General features: G+C 40.0%; 2 long non-coding RNA genes across 2 annotated transcripts in view; one reads left to right on the forward strand and one right to left on the reverse strand.

The window, feature by feature from the left end:
- The window catches only part of LOC108586943, a 45,100-nt gene continuing 27,122 nt past the window's right edge, over nucleotides 1-17,978 (forward strand). Inside the window, exon 1 of the long non-coding RNA XR_002523462.2 lies at nucleotides 1-563. This is a non-coding gene — a long non-coding RNA (uncharacterized LOC108586943). The remainder of the gene's footprint in view (nucleotides 564-17,978) is intronic.
- The window catches only part of LOC110743818, a 102,924-nt gene continuing 101,765 nt past the window's right edge, over nucleotides 16,820-17,978 (reverse strand). The window contains exon 4 of the long non-coding RNA XR_002523461.2: nucleotides 16,820-17,077. This is a non-coding gene — a long non-coding RNA (uncharacterized LOC110743818). The remainder of the gene's footprint in view (nucleotides 17,078-17,978) is intronic.

Genomic DNA, 17,978 nt, shown 5'->3' on the forward strand with positions numbered 1-17,978 from the left:
CCATGTAATTGTGTGGTTTTGAGTGAGTTTCTTAATCCTGAGTTCTAATTTGATTGGACTATGGTCTGAGAGACTGTTACGATTTCAGTTATTTGGCATTTGCTGAGGAGCAGTTACACCTTTTCATGTATTAAGTCTATAATTTCTCTCAGCAGTTTCTGTAGTTTTCAGCATACAGATCTTGAAGATGTTTTTTATTAAATGTATCCTTAAATATTTTATGTCTTTGATGCTATTGTAAATGGTGTTTATTATTTGTTACTCATACATAGAAACACAGCTGGTTTTTTGCATATTGACCTGCAGTCCTGCTCCCTTGCTAAATTCACTTATTAGTTTAGCTTTTTTTGGGTAAATTCTTTAGAATTTTCTACATATATAATTATGTAATCTGTGAATATAGACAATTCTGCTTTTTCCTTTTCAATATTTCTGCTGTATTTCTGATGCTTTTGTTGCCTTATTGCACTGACCAGGACTTCAAGTACAATGTTGAGAAGTGGTAAGAGCAGATGTATCAGCCTTGTTCCTCATCTTAGGAAGCGTCTCTTTCACCATTAAGTGTGAGTACTGAATTTGTTAAATGCTTTTTCTCTACATCTAACGAGATAGTTATACTGTCTTTCTTCTTTATTCTGTTAATGTGATATATCACATGGTTTGATTTTCAAATATTAAAGCAACTTTGCATTCGTGAGATATGTCATGACCAAGTGGAGTTTATTACCCTGTTTATGTACTGGTGAATTTAATCTGTCAACATTTGGCTAAAAGTGTTTGTGTCTGTGTTCCTGTGGAATATTGATCTAGTTTTATTTTCTCCTAATGTCTTTATCTGGTTTGGTGGCAGGGTGATACCTCATAAATTCAGTTTGGAAATGCTGCCTCCTTCTTTATTCTCTGAAAGTTTGTGAGGTTCTTAAACCTTAGAATTCATCAGTTATGTCAGTCAGGGTCTGATCAGGAGACAGAAACCATGCCAGGACCAATCTAATGTTAAGAATTATTAATTAGTAATGAGATTAGCCACTAAGGGGTAGAGAGAACTCCAAAGAATACAGGAAGAGCAGATGTAGAGACCAGCCACTTCCTAGGCTGGGGCAGGGTACTTTCAGGGCAACAAACTCGGAAGAGATCCTCCTTACATGACTGAGGCTCAGATCTCACTGCAGATGATATAGTGTTGATATAGTGTGACCCTGGAATGGCCTAGAGTTTGCTGAGATGCTGTGTGCTGGGGCTGGCAGTGGGAAACTGTCTTCTGGGGTATGTGTCAGACTCATTGGGAAGCTCCTCCTGGAGTGCTGCTGAAACTCACTAGGAAGCCACCCTTTGTGGTGCTGGTGAAACTTTCAGGAAACTACGTGCAGGGTTGTTGGTGAAAATCCCTGCAGAGTAAGTGCCACTGGTTGTTCCAGCTCCTACTGGAAGAGGTGCTTCACGGAGTGTCCCAAATGCTGCTTGCTAGTAGCCACATGCCACAGAAGCAAAAAGGAAAAAGCACACCGGGACAGAGAAGAGAAGCTCCTTCCTCCTGCAGTGTCCCTTTAGTAACCTCTGTTGATAAAACTTAAGTATGCCGCCTGACACAGGAGAAATGTTGAGAAGACCCAGCTCCACTATCATAAAGCAGGTCAAATGAGTGGGTTTGAGGCTGAGAAGCTTTAACAGATACAAGGCTGTTCCAATTTTTCTATTTTTTTTTTTTTTTTGAGATGGAATCTCACTCCGTCACCAGGCTGGATTGCAATGGCACAATTTCAGCTCACTGCAACCTCTGCCTCCCGGGTTCAAATGATTCTCCTGCCTCAGCCTCCCAAGTAACTGGGATTACAGGCGCACACCACCATGCCCAGCTAATTTTTGTATTTTTAGTAGAGTCGGGGTTTCACCATGTTGGCCAGGGTGGTCTTGATTTCCTGACCTCGTGATCCACCCACCTTGGGCTCCCAAAGAGCTGGGATTACAGGCGTGAGCCACTGCACCTGGCCAATTTTTCTATTTCTTATGTCCGTTTTGACAATTTGTCTTTTAAGGAATTTGTCAACTTCATCTAAATTGTCTAATTTATTGGCATAACATTGTTTAAAATATTCCCTTATTTTAATGTCTATAAGACATTCCTGATATGGCCAATTTGTGCTTTCTTTTTATCTTACTTGGTCTAATTAGAATTTTGTCAATTTTATTTATCTTTCAAAGAACCAGTTCTAAATTTCTTAGACTTTTTTCTGTTTCACTGATTGCTGCTTGTACCTTTATTATTTAGTCTACTTTTGGATTAAATTTACTCTTATTCTAGCTTCTTCAGATGCAAGCTTAGATCTTCAATTTTAGATCATCTTTTTAAAAATATGTTAGCATTTAACACTAAAATTTAAACATTTATTTAGTTACATCTCACATATTTTAATATCCACGTTCTAATTTTCATTCAGTTCAGAATATTTTCTAAATTATCTTGTACTTTTTTGAACTTTGTGCTAATTATTGTAGAAGTTCAGTGTTTAATTTCTAAGTATTTGAAGATTTTCCAGATAACTTTTTGCCATTGATATTTAAACTTAATTCTGTTGTGATTAGAAAATATGTTGTGTTTCCTTTCAGCTATCTTAAATGTATTTAGACTTGTTTTATGACCCAATTTATCTTAGTCAGTGTACCCTTAAAAATAATTTGCCTTCTGCAGTGATTGGCTGTAATGTTTTACAAATATTAATTAGGTCATGTTAGCTGATGGTGTTGATGTCTGTGACTTACTGATTTTCTCTCTACGTTTACTGTTAATTACTGAGTGAGAAGAGTTAAGATCTCCAAATACAGAAAATGTGTGTTTTCTATTTCCCTGTTCAGGTTCAGTCTGAGAGGTTGATTTTCCTGGGGCATTCTAGCTCTAGTCCAGCCCTGTTCTTAAGGCATGGAATTCCCTGGGAGCTGAATGAGTTCTCTGCACTATATTTGTTCACATCTTAAATATCTTCTAGCCCTGTGATAATTTTGATAGTTGTTCAGCTAACACTTTCCTGATTATTCTTTGGCCCAAGGGCTTTCACACTGTGAATGCTTAGTTTAGAGCTAAAGACACAAATAGACCCCCTCTGAGATTTCTGAACCTCTTTTTCTACATAGCACCCTTCTCTCAGATACTCTGCACTGCAAATTTCAGGTGCTGCAGCCTCTTTGAACTCTGATCTTTATCTCCACAGCTCCACAAGACCCATATACTCCGCATTTCCTCTCCCTGCACTGAAATCTGGTAAATGGCTCTAGACAGAAATGGGGGATCACAAAATTCACCTCATTGATTTCTCCGTTTTTCTCTGATCACAGTACTGGGCTTCCTGCTGTCTACTCTCTGAAACTGTTGTTTACAGTGGGCTGATCCAGTTGTAGTTTTTGTTCTCTCAAGGCTGGAAATGGAACTCTTCATTTACTTGAATACCTGGCCATCCTGAGCCTTTTTTGATTTTTTTTTTTTTTTTTTTGAGACAGAGTCTCACTCTGTCACCTAGGCTGGAGTGGAATGGGACCATCATAGCTCACTGCAGCCTCGAACCCCTTGGCTCAAGCAGTTATCCTGCCTCAGCCTCCTGAGTAGCTAGGAATTACATGCGTGTGCCACCACACCTGGCTAATTTTTGATATATATATATATATTTTTTTTTTTTTTTTGTAGAGATGGTGTCCTTTTCTGAAATATTTTGACACTAAGACAGTCCCCAACTTGTGATGGTTCAACTTAATGATTTTTCTGTTTCTTTTTCCTTTTTTTTTTTTTTTTCTCTTTTTTGAGATGGAGTCTCGCTCGTCCCCCAGGCTGGAGTGCAGTAGTGCGATCTCGGCTCACTGCAAGCTCCGCCTCCCGGGTTCATGCTATTCTCCTGCCTCAGCCTCACGAGTAGCTGGGACTACAAGTGCCCGCCACCATGCCTGGATATTTTTTTTTGTAATTTTAGTAGTGACGAGGTTTCGCCGTGTTAGCCAGGATGGTCTCAATCTCCTGACATCGTGATCCGCCCGCCTCGGCCTCCCAAAGTGCTGGGATTATAGGTGTGAGCCACCGCGCCCAGCCAACTTTCCAACTTCATGATGCTGCAAAAATGATACACATTCAGTAGAAACCGTACTTCAAATTTTGACCTTTTCCTGGGCTAGTGATATACGGTACAATACTTTCCTGACACTGGGCAGTGGCAGCAAGCAGTATCTCCTATCAGCCATGTCATCCTGAGGGTAAACAACAGATATTCTATAGTGTACTGTGTTGCCTGCGTTTTTTGAAATAATTTTGCCCAACTACAGGCTAATGTAACTATTCTTAGCACATTTAAGGTAGGCTAGGCTAAGCTATGATGTTCATTCAGTAGGTTAGGTGTATTAAATGCATTTCAACTTGATATTTCAACTTATAATGCATTTTTCTGGATATAGCCCCATGGTATGTCGAGGAGCATCTGTGATTTGCACCACATATTCATCATCATGATTTAGACACTGTTTCAGCTGGTAGCTTTATTTCAAGTAGCTTTGAAGTATTTGGATATAAAGCATGTCTTATGCTTCTACATTCCTTGTGTTGCTGCCCACATATTAATAGGTGGTCATCAAGGACTTGATTTTTGATCAGGTTTGATTAGATAGGCTGTACTGGTAGATGGCTACCAGTAACCATGAATTGTATTAATTAAGTAGACTCATCAGAGCCTCTAAGTAAAACCACTTTGTAAGTGGCCAAAGTTACTTTACACACTAACAACAACATCTGGAAAAGCACCATGGTAAAATTACTGAAGTTGAGTCCTAAAATCTGGGTTGAATGCCAGACCTGCTGCTTATTTATCTGACTTTGGTTGAATCACTGAAACTACTCTTTCTGTAAAACAAAGAAATTAGGCTGGATAGTCACTGAGACACCTTCCAGCTCTTACTCTGTAATGCTGATTTAAACATGTGTATTTTTAAAATTTAATTCAAATATTTAACTAGGCTCAAGTTGCTTACCAGAAGAGGTTTTTTTTTCTTAGTAAGATTTGCCATGTATTGTTTCCCACACTGAAAGATGACCAGACAGTGCCTTGTATGTTTAAACTTGGCCAAATGGCTTCATCAAATGAAATTATTTTGCAAATGGATTTAACTTCATTAAATATATATATATTTAATATATATGTAATATATATGTATATATATTTAATGAAGTTAAATATATATACACACACACACAGACACATAAGCTTTATAGCAGATTCCATTCTCTAAACATGTGACCTGCTTAAAAAGGACCATCTTTTATTATCCTCACAGGTCTACTGGTAGTATTTTAAACTATGGGGGCTGGGGGGTCCAAGCATTGTGATGTGATTTATACCACTCCAAATCATGAAAGCAGGATTTAAAAATCATAGTGTTCTACAGCCTTTGCTCATAGGTAGATTTCGTCCTTACACTTGATTTTTCTTCTGCTTTGTTAGTGCTTTACATTCACTTGAAAGAAAGCCTGGCTTTCTTTGTTTGGAATATTATAGTTGGATCATATTATACTGAAAATAGCACCTCTATTTAAGTCCACAGATAATTTGAAATTGTTCTGAAGTGTTTCCTCCCACTCTTTCTCCCACTCCTCCTCCTCTGTCTCCTCCTCCGTCTCCTTCCTTCTCCAATAAAACTGAACTTGATGCTCCATGGAATTGGTAATTGCTATTCAACTAGGAAAAATGCAAACACTTTGAGGGATTGTGATTGATTGTTGAACAAGATACTTGAAGTGATTTTTTTCCACCAGGTTATTTATAGTTTTCACATTCACTGGGGGAGAGAAATATAGAATTAAGTGATTTGAAAATTATATTGAAGAGACAGTTTATTACTTTCTGCATCTGTTTAACAGAATATACTAAGTATTGTTTTTGCATTGTATGATATATATTTAACAGGATGTGGGTAGTAGTTAAGACCATGTTAATGATTTTATATGTGAGGTGATCCCTTGTCTTTTGGAAATCAGCGTAGGCTTTGGCATCTCTGAGTTCATTACAATCCATTTACTACTCTATTTGATAAACAGGCTGTCTGCCACTCAATTAGAGACCCTACTAGACACAGGGAGAGGATACAAGTTCCTTAAATGTAGGTAAATAATAACTTACCAGTATATAGATGGCACTTCAATGTGGGGATCCCAGTGGCATCCCCCTAAGCAGCATCGCACAATATCTGGCCCTGAGGCTCACAGGGTTCTTAGCTACCTATGATACTATCTGGTGGCGGTGGGAATATGGTCAGGAACTTTGCAAATGGAAGGTCTCAAGGTGTCTCTCCTCACTTGCCTGTTTCTAATGACTCTGGAGACTAGCTATATGCTTGACTACTCCTTAGGTGGAACTAGTAACAATCCCAGAATAATTTGAAAATTTACTGCAAGACTGAGTGAGTTGAAGGTCACTTTCTCAGGTGAAGCCCCTGCTATAGTTTTGGGTATGGTTTATTTGTCCTCACCAAAGCTCATGTTGAAATTTGACCACCAGTGTGGCGGTGTTGGGAGGTGAGGCCTAGTGGGGAGGTATTTGGGTCATGAGTGGGGGACCCATCAGGAATGGCTTGGTGCTGTTCTTGCAGTAGTGAGTGAGTTATTGCTCATATGAGACTGGATTGGTTCCCAAGAAATGGATTCATTTGGGTTTTTATAAAGTCAGGATGCCCCTCAGGTTTGGTCTCTCTTCACATGTACCCACTTCCCCTTAGACCTTCTCCACCATCTTTTCACACATCATGAAAATCCTTACTAGAAGCAGAGTGGATGACCATGCCATGATTCTTGTACAGCCTGCAGAACCATGGGCCAAATCTCTTTTCTTTCTAAATTATCCAGCCTCACATATTCCTTTATAGTAACACAAAACTGACTGAGAGTCTTCTTTCCCTCTTGTAGGTTCAGGCCACAGACCCTCCAGAAGTGTCTTTCCTCTTATATAGCTTGTGATTATCTTTGCAAATAATTAAGGTTTGCAAATAAAACTAAGATGATGTGATGGTTAATCTTGTGTGTCAACTTGCCTAAGCCACAGTACTCAGATACTTGGACAAATACCATTTTGGATGTTTCTGTGAAGGTGTTTTTTTAAGATGAATATTTAAATCAGTAGACTTTGGGTAAAGGAGATTACCCTTCATATTGTGGATGGACCTCCTCCAATCAGTTGGAAGCTTTAATAGAAAAAGACTGACCTCTCTATGGAGGAATTCTACAAGCAGATGGTTTTTGGACTTGGACTGCAATTTGGTGTCCAGCCTGCTGGCCTACCCTGTAGATTTTGGATTTGCTACATGCATTAGTCTGTTTTCACACTGCTAATAAAGACATACCCGAGACCAGGTAATTTGTAAAGGAAAGGGGTTTAATTGACTCACAGTTCCACGTGGCTGGAGAGGCCTTACAATTATGGCAGAACGCAAAGGTGAAGCAAAGTCACATCTTACATGGCGGCAGGCCAGAGAGCGTATGCAGGGGAACTCCTATTTATAAAACCATCAGATCTCAAGAGACTTACTCACTATTATGAGAACAGCATGGGAAACACCCACCCCCATGATTCTATTACCTTCCACCGGGCCCCTCCCACGATGTGGGAATTATGGGAGCTACAGTTCAAGATGAGATTTGGGTGGGGACACAGCCAAACCATATCACTACACCTCTACAATTCCACGAGCCAATTTCTTAAAGTAAATCTCTCTTTCTCTCTACACACACGCACACAGACACACACAGACACACACACACACACACACATACACACACCCCCTGTTGGTTCTGTTTTCTCTGGCGAACCCTGACTACTACAGATGCTTTTCTCCTAGAACTCTACTACAGATGCATCTTGAAATTATTAAATGAAAGGTAAAATCTATTTGGAGCACTGCATTACATTTTATGATAAAAATATAACTATCTTAGAGCACAGGAATTTTTGGCTGTTTTTGTAGAGGGTAGAAGAATGCCTGGGAAATATTCAAATCATAAATACTTGTTGAATGAATGTTGAATAAAAAACTCGCGATTAGTTTAACTGTGATGACATTTTATCCCCAGCAGTGTAAAAGGTGTAAAGAGCCATTAATTTAGTTGTCTAAAGAAGATGCTTATGGCTTGCTGGGTTATAGTGATATTTAACTAAAATTTTAAAACAAATAGTGACTTTTGAAAATTTCTCTTTTTCATGTTTCAATAGCATTTTACCTTCAACATATTTCTTTTTAAAATTGCTGCTCATTAGGGGGAAAGGACTTGACCCTTCCCATTTAAGGAGACTTGCTGGGAAAGACCAATGTATATGTCATTGATCAGAACTTAGTAGAATTCTAGCCAGAAATTCACACGAGAGGCTGAGACATATGGCTTTTCAGCTGGGCACATCAACACTTCGAATAAAACTTGGGCTCAGTTACTAAGGAGGGAGTGGAAAATGGATGTCGGGGTTTTTTGTTAATGTTATTTAAAATCTCAATCAGTGGACAAGCATTTTACCTAGTTGTTGTCAGTATTAATATACTAAAGCTGGCAGACCTGAATCACCATTGTTTTTAGGGAACAAACAAAAACCACACAGTTTAAATTATTGAGAAGTGTGAGAGCTGGCAGAGATCTTAGAACACATTGGGCACAGCTACTTCATTTTGCAGAGGAGAAACTAAAGCCCAGAGAGGTAAAGTGACTGAAGGGGTAATGAAATGCCCTGGGAAGACTTCCTGAGAGCAGAAAGATAGTCTTCTGAGGCTGTCTCTACACACTTGTAGGCCCTGTTATTTCAAGTTTAATCAAAGAAAGTTATCCAGCCCTTCAGTGCTGTGTGGTTTCTGCCCGTGAAACGTCACTGTACTAATACCTGCCATTTGGGAATCAGCATGCTCAAGTAAAAGTTCATGAATTCTTGCTGTACCACTTAAACTATGTATTTTTAGCAGTGAATGGATTGTTCCCATTCTTAGCATCTGGAAATAATAACAGCGGGAATTTATTGAGAATTGGGTTTATAAGCTCCATGAATGCAGGGATCAAGTTTGATTTCACGCGCCACTGTATCTGTAGTGCCTAACACAGCCCTTGATGCGTAATGCATAATCCAACAAATAAATAGCTGTTGGTTGGGTAGATGTAGTGTTTATGAGGTGGCAGACATGGTGTTAAGCACTCTTCATGAGTCATCTCATTTCATCCTTGTAACAGCCCTCTGAGGTAGATAATATTTGAAACTAAAATTTGAAAACATGCCCATGGATAAAAACATAGTGAGTGTTGGGACTTGGGCTAGTCTGTCTGACTCCATCTTAAATTACTAGGGAAGCTGGAGGTTTTGGGGTTGAATATCATATGAAACAAATAAAACTTCTCTTAGATTAATTATGAAGAATTTAAAAAGCCTGACTAGTTGATGTGTTATCTAGCACCGAAGATAATTAGCTTAACAAAAAAATGGAAGAAAAAAATAGGAAAAGGCTGACCTGTTAGGTTAGTGAAAGATTCTTGGGTGTTTTGGGGAGGAGTGGGATAGGGTTGAGTGGAGAAGTGTTATTCAATAAAGTTTTCACCCTCTCTTGTTTGAGAGACTTTCTTTTGAGCCATGCATTAAATTTGAAAATGCTGTCCTGAAGTGTTACCAAATCTAGATCATGGATGAGAGACATTGAGTCTTACTCCCAGGATCCCAGGATCCCAGGATTTATTTCCATGGTTCTAAGTGTCTTTTTTTTTTTTAAAGGAAATGGTGACTCTGTGTAGAATAGAGGAGAGCAGTGAGCTGCAGGGATTTCCTTTCTGTGGTTTCTGGGCCCTGACCTTGCTTTTCTATGTCTACTGGGAGAGAGCTTGTCTATTTCTGTGTACATGTTTTAGTTATTTGCTGCTGTTGTTCCTAAGGTATTTCTAATGTCATAAGCCTGTCTTAGGAGGTGATGACGGTGTGACCCTGCATCTTAGACCCCTACAGAGAGATCCAAGTCCTTGTATCTGGGATAGAATCCCCAAAGCAGGCCTGTGGGTCAGGCATAGCTTAGGACCCTTGTCTGTGAATGGTGGATGTGGGCTGGAGACCATGTGGCCATATTCCTCTGAAGGCTGTTTTTCCCCCTCCTGTTGTATTTCCAGAACCTAGTTGTTCTAAACTCTGGATGTATGTTAGAATAATCTGAGGAGGCTTAAAATATGGATTCCTGGGTTCTACCAAAGAGTCTGAGTTGATTAGTTTGGTGAAGGGTCAAGGCATTCGTATTTAATTTTAGAAGAACCCCAGGTGAATTTAATTGTATAGTCAGAGTTGGGAGCCATTCTTGTAGCCTAACAAGCCCCCTGTCCCAAAACCATGATTTTTATTTGCCTTTTTCTCCTGTTCCGTATCTTGTGTCATCTAGCATTAGGGCTTCTGCTTCTGCTGGATGGCATTTCTAATGACCATTAAAGGCTGTGCATTAGATTGAAGTCAGGAGGACAGGTAAGGTAAAGTTTCTATGACGAGCACAGAGTGAGATGTATATAATAATGATTTGTCTTTTTAATTAAAAATCAATGAATAAACAAGGAAAGAAATAATAAAAATGAAACAATTATGAGCTAGAAAAGGTTTATAGATTTTCTGTAACCAGTAGATCCAAATACAGATAATCTGTCAAGAAATAGAGAAATTAGGATAAATGAATGCTTTTCCTTTAAAAGGCTTTAATAAAAAAAAAAAAGGTCTCAAAAAGAACTGAAAAAAATGAATCTGACCAATTGTTACAGAAGAAATTGAGCCAGTTATCATAAAAAATCAGGTACAAACAGTTTCCAGTTGGAGAATTTCAAATTTTTAAGGATCAGATGGCTCTTAGGCAGTTTGAAAGTGTTTCGGAACAGAGAAAGTGAACCTTCTGAATTATCTTTATGAAGCAAGCATAACATTAGTATAAAAAATGAGTGAGAATGGCACTTAAAAACAATTAGCTATGCAATGTAATCTTTTATGAGAATATTGATGTGAAAATCCCAAATAAAGTATAAGCAGAAACAACCTAGCAATGAATAGAAGGATAGCACCACAGCCAAGTGAGGTTCATTTTAACAAATCAGAGATGGATCAATTGTGGAAATCTGCTTGTGGAATTCTCTAGGTTGATGGGTAAAGGAGGGAAGAAAGTGCCACAACAGATGTGGCAAAGGCGTTTTATAAAAGTCAATACATATACTAGATAAGCAGTAAAATAGTAACACATCATATTTGGGTAATTTCTATGAATTATTTCCATTGTACCTAATGGTGAAGCACTAGAACCATTTTTTAGTGTTAGAGAAGAGGATACTCACAGCAATAACCACTATTATCTACCATATGTAACAAGAGATTTAGAGCACCAAGTGAACAGTGCTTTCCATGTGCCGTGCAAATCATTTAATCCTCCCCAAACCCTGCAAGAGAGATACTATTATTCCCATTTACTGATGAGAAAAATAATAGCACAGAGAAGTAACTTGCCCAAACTCACACTACTCAGAAGTGACAGAGCTCGGATTTGAGTCCACCTACACTGCCCCTCTAGGAAGAAAATTAATGATGATAGGATATTTGAATAAATGAAGATTTGATGATAATTTTGAAAGGATGGTATTTTTTTCTAAATTTATTTATGGATTACATTATATTGCAATTATAATTCCAATAAGATTTTCTTAACTTAAAAATAATTTTAAAGTTCCTCTAGATGAATAGACATTAAAGGATAGCCAGAAAAATTCTATAAAGAAGTATAATAAGAAAGGACTTAAAGTTGTGGCAATGCAGTGAGCATGGAAATGGCCCAGGAATAAACCAAAAATGGAGGATATAGAACAGATGTCAACAGACTAAGGTTAGCAGAGGCGAAACTAAGGCCCGCAGAGGTACAGCCCCAGTCAACATTTACATATGATCTACGGCTACTTTCACACTACAACAGCAGAGTTAAGTAGTGACAGGGATCATATGGCTGTCAAAACCAAAAATATTTACACTCTGGTCCTTCACACAAAAGGTTTGCCAATCCCTAGCATAGAATAAAGTCCCAACTTAAGTGGATTTAGAAGGCACTTAAAAATCAATCAGCGGGCTCTTGGGGCAAGATGGCTGGCTAGATGCAGCCAGGTGGAACAGCTGCCACCGAGGAAACTGGAAGACTGGTGCACTCCTACCATCTTCAGAGGGAAGGCACTGAGCGTGGATCCAGAGAAGACACAGAAACCAGCTGAAGTGGGAGGGAGCTGGGAACCCTGCATGGGTCTACTGCACAAGGGGAGGGACTGGTTCCTGGCGCTAGATGACTCAGGGAGAACGGGGTGGGTGAGTTGAACTGGTAAGGAGCAAGTTACTCTTGCCACAGGCCTCTGGAATCCCTGCATGAGGAGACCTCTCGATAGCCACGGACACTTGAGCTGGCAAGGAGAGCTACTGGGAGAAATGGTAGGGGCAGCACTCCAGCCAGTGAAGCGCCCAAAGGGTTTGGTGTGGAAGCGTCTGTAGTGGAGCGCGGCTGATGCCCATCCCCTAGGCTTCACTTGCTCCCATAGTTGACTTTAGCTCCAGGGGAACTGTCGGACCTGAACTCTGCAGGGCAGTGCTGCCCATCAGGTGTGGCTGCTCCAACCTAAGCAACCCTCGGTCTGCTGGCCGCTCCCAGGGCCCCAGCCTGGCTGCGTCTGCTGGCAGTGCAGCCTCAGGTGCCTTGAGGGCCTGCATCCTGGCTCCTGTACTGGCAGACAGCGCCTGACGAGACCTCCAGCAGGGCGGCCCCCAGCAGGGCGGCCCCGTGGACCCGCATCAGCCCGCCTGCTCCTTCCTTCACTGCAGCTCACCCGGCCCACGACCACCCGCCACACCGCTTTGCTGGTGCTGTGTGCCCCGGCGGATCTTACCTTCCCTCCCTACCCCACCAGTGCGCATGTGCGACTGCACCCTGCCCTGCCACTGCTGCCACAGTGAATGCCTCCGCTCCCCCATCGCCCCCGCCTCCGGTCTCCCGCTGTACCTCCACTGCAGTCTGAGCCTTGGCAGGCACACAACCCTCCAGCCCCGCCTCTACCAGCGTCTCATTCCTGCACCAACACTGCCCTCAGAGTGAAACTAAGGATGGAGAACAGCAGACCCTCTCCTGCCCTGTGCGGCTGCCTTCGCCTGCGTGAACACGCCCTGCGCCCAAGCCCCGTGCTACTACCATCGCCAGTGCAGCTGTGTGCACAGTCACCCGCAGAGACCCCATCCCCGGAGTCGTGCTGTCTCCATCGCTGCTGTGAATGCCCGCATAGAGGCTGGCACCCTGGCACCTGCTAGCACTCTATTGCAGTCCATGAGTGTGTGCTCTGCCGGGCTGCTGCTGCCTGCTACTGGCACATGCAAACGAGGACGGGATGGCTGCTACCGTCCTAGGAAAAGCTTTGGCTGGCACCATCCATCAGAGTGCTGGGACCAGCAGCCAGGGAGCCCTTCAGCAACTCCCTCTACCCCCCAACACACACCAGTGCAGTGGAGTCCTAACCTCCAGGAACCAGAGAACAAAGTTGAAGCCCTGTTTTGGTTTCCCAGAGTTAGAGCGTGCAGTACAGGAGTTGTGAACTGAGCCTTGGCTCCCTAAAATACTCCAGAAATGAAGCCAGTCAACTGAACACACCTATACCACAATCAAACCCTCAAGATCATCAAATAGGATAAAAGAAAAAAGAAACCCATTGAAAGGACAGCAGCTTCAAAAATGGAAGGAACATCAGCCCACAACGATGAGAAAGAACCAGTGCAAGGACTCTGACAATTCAAAAAGCTAGAGTGTCTTTTTTCCTCCAAAAGACTGCACTAGTTCTCCAGCAAGGGTTCTGAACTGAGCTGAGATGGCTGAAATGACAGAAATAGAATTCAGAATATGGATAAGACTGAAAAGCATCAAGATGCAGTACACTGAAACCCAATCCACCAAAGCTAAGAATCACAACAAAATGATACAGCAGCTGACAGACAAAATAGTCAATATAGTAAAGAACAAAGATACAGCATACCAGAATCTCTGGAACACAGCCAAGGCAGTGGTAAGAGGGACATTTACAGCACTAAATGCCTACATCAAAAACTTAGCAAAATCTCAATTTAATAACCTAACATCACAACTAAAAGAACTAGAGAACCAAGAGTAAACCAAGCCCAAAGCTAGCAGAACACAAGAAATAACCAAAACCAGAGCTGAACTGAAGGAGACTGAGACAAGAAAAATCATTTGAAAGGTCAACAATTCAAGGAGTTGGTTTTTTAAAAAAAATTAATAAAATACACCACTAACTAGACTAATAAGGAAGAAAAGAGAGAAGATCCAAATAAACACAATTAGAAACAACACAGGGGATATTACCACTGACCCCAAAGAAATACAAATAACCATCGGAATATTATGAAAACCTCTATGCACATAAACCAGAAGATCTAGAAGAAATGGATAAATTTCTGCATGCATACATCCTCACAAGACTGAACTAGGAAGAAATTGAATCCCTGAACAGACCAGTAGCAAGCTCTGAAATTGAATCAGTAATAAACAGCCTACCAACCAAAAACAGCCAAGTACCAGATAGATTCAAAGTCAAATTCTACCAGATGTACAGAGAGGAGCTGGTACCATTCCTATTGAAACTATTCCAAAAAATTAAGGAGCAGGGACTCCTCCCAAATTCATTCTGTGAGGCCAGCATCATCTTGATACAAAAACCTGGAAGAGACACAACAAAGAAAACTTCAGGCCAATATTTTTGATAAACATTGATGCAAAAATCTTCAACAAAATACTGGCAAACCAAATTCAGCAGCACATCACAAAAAGCTTATCCACCACCATCAAGTAAGCTTTAGCCTTAGGATGCAAGGTTGGTTCAACATATGCAAATCAATAAATGTGACTCATCACATAAATAGAACTAAAGACAAAAGCCACATGATTATCTTAGTAGATGCAGAAAAGGCTTTAGATAAAATTCAACACCCTTCATGTTAAAAACTTTCAATAAACTAAGTATTGAAGAAACAGTCCTGAAAATAATAAGAGCCATCTATTAAAAACCCACAGCCAACATTACAATAAATAGGCAAAAGCTGGAAGCATCCCCCTTGAAAACTGGCACAAGACAAGGATGCCCTTTCTCACCACTCCTATTCAATATAGTATTGGAAGTCCTGGCCAGAGAAATCAGGCAAGAGAAAGAAATAAAGGGCATCCAAATAGAAGGAGAGGAAGTCAAATTATTACTATTTGCAGATGACATGATTCTATCTAGAAAACCCCATAGTCCTGGCCCAAAACTCCTTAACCTGATAAACAATTTCAGCAAAGTCTCACAATACAAAATCAACATAAAAAATTGCTAGCATTTTTATACATCAACAACAGCCAAGGTGAGAGCAAAATCAGGAATGCAATCTCATTCAGAATTGCCACGAAAAGAATAAAATACCTAGGAATACAGCTAACCAGGGAGGTGAAAGATGTGTATGATGAGAATTACAGAACACTGCTCAAAGAAATCAGAAATGACACAAACAAATGGAAAAACATTCCAGACTCATGGATAGGAAGAATCAACATCATTAAAATGCCCAAAGCAATTTATTGATTCAATGCTACTCCTATCAAACCACCACTGACATTCTTCACAGGACTAGAAAAAGTATTTTAGAATTCATATGGAACCAAAAAAGAGCCTGAATAGACAAGGCGATCCTAAGAAAAAGAACAAATCATGCTACCCAACTTCAAACTGTACTACAGAGCTACAGTAACCAAAATAGCATGGTACTGGTACAAAAACAGACACATAGACCAATGGAACAGAATAGAAAGACCAGAAATAAGGCTGCACACCTACAACCATCTGATCATCAACAAACTTGACCAAAAAAAACGATGAGGAAAGGACTCCCTATTCAATAAATGGTGCTGGGATAACTGGCTAGCCATATACAGAAGATTGAAACTGGACCCCTCCCTTACACCATATACAAAAATCAGCTCAAGATGGATTAAAGACTAAAATGTAAAACCCAAAACTATAAAAACCCTGGAAGACAAACTCTGGAAGGCAATAACATTCTGGAATAGGAATAGGCAAATATTTTATGATGAAGATGCCACAGGCAATTGCAACAAAAGCAAAAATTGACAGTTGGGATCTAATAAAACTAAACAGCTTCTGCACTTTAGCAAAAGAAACTGTCAACATGGTAAACAGACAATCTGCCAGATGGAAGAAAATTTTTGCAAACTATGCATCTGACAAAGGTCTAACATCTAGCATTTTTATAAGGAGCTTAAGCAAATTTACAAGAAAAAACAACCCCATTAAAAAGTGGGTGAGGGACATGAACAGATACTTTTCAAAAGAAGACACACATGCAGCCAGGAAGTGTATGAAAAAATGCTCAAGATCACTGATCATTAGAGAAATGCAAATCAAAACCACAAAGAGCTACCATCTCACACCAGTCAGAATGGCTATTATTAAAAAGTCAAAAAATAACAGATGCTGGAGAGGTTGTAGTGAAACAGGAACACTTATACACTGTTGGTGGGAGTATAAATTGGTTCAGCCACTGTGGATGCCACAGCAGTGTGGCAATCCCTCACAGAGCTAAAAACAGAACTACTATTTGATCTAGCAATCCCATTCCTGGGTACATACCCAAAGGAATATAAATCATTCTATCATAAAGACACATGCACACGTATGTTTATTGCAGCACATGATTCCATGTCTTTGCTATTCACAAAGCGATATTCACAATAGCAAAGACATGGAATTAACCTAAATGCCCATCAATGGTAGACTGGATTAAAAATTGTGGTACATACACACCACAGAATACTATGCAGCCATAAAAAGAACAGTATCCATACCTGCTCGGGATCGACGTGCAGTGGAGGACATGCCTGGTTTTCTATCTGGCTGTGCTGGGAGAGAAGAGGAAGGCACATTTGGAAGGCGGATATTTGTCATCTTCTTATTTAATTCCTCCTGTTCCAATTCTTCAAGTTCTGCCATCAACTCATCCTGAACACAGGAGAAAGGAAGAATTACGAAGTTAACGTTTCAAGACGTGGGTTTCCTCAAACACAATAACAAGAACATCTGCTACCCAATTGATATGTGAGAACCCAGTGAAATGGAATATTTATTTTAAAACTAAGTCTTTTTTGCAACACTGAGCAATGATTAAAAAATGAATATTTAAAAAAAAAAAAGAACAGTATCATGATCTTTGCAGGAACATGAATGGAGCTGGAGACCATTATCCTTAGCAATCTAATGCAGGGACAGAAAACCAAATACCACATGTTTTCACTTATAAGTGGGAGGTAAATGATGAGAACACAGGGACATCTAGTGGAGAACAATAAACACTGGGGCCTACCTGAGGGTAGAGGGAGGGAGGAGGAAGTGGATCAGGAAAAGTAACTAATGGATACTAGGTTTAATACCTGGGTGATGAAACAAACCCCCATGACGCGAGTTTACCTATATAACAAACCTGCACATGTAACACTAAACTTAAAAGTTTAAATAAATAAATAAAAAATAAGCAGGACTGTTGATTATGGCAGTTGTCTTATTCTCCAACTCATGCAGATTGCAATTAGTAAGTAATAGTAATAAGAGAAAACATTGCTTTTGTAAACTTGGGAATTACAAGTGTTTTCAGGAATGCTATAAACCAGGAATCACAAAGAAAGAATTTCAAAATATTACTACAAACATTATTTAAATGGCAGAGAAGCAGTGAAAACAGTATTGATAGACAAATGACAAACCTGGAAAGTATTCATAAGATATGTTTAGCATGGTTTAACATTTAGTGTTCAGTGTTCAGTTATGGATTATGGAACCCACTCTGGTTCTTTATGTAGGAAATAATTTAATGTACAGAATTAGGTGATTATTAAATAATTGTAAG

Source organism: Papio anubis, chromosome 7, assembly GCF_008728515.1.
Source record: "Papio anubis isolate 15944 chromosome 7, Panubis1.0, whole genome shotgun sequence".
NCBI classification, from domain to species: Eukaryota; Metazoa; Chordata; class Mammalia; order Primates; family Cercopithecidae; genus Papio; species Papio anubis.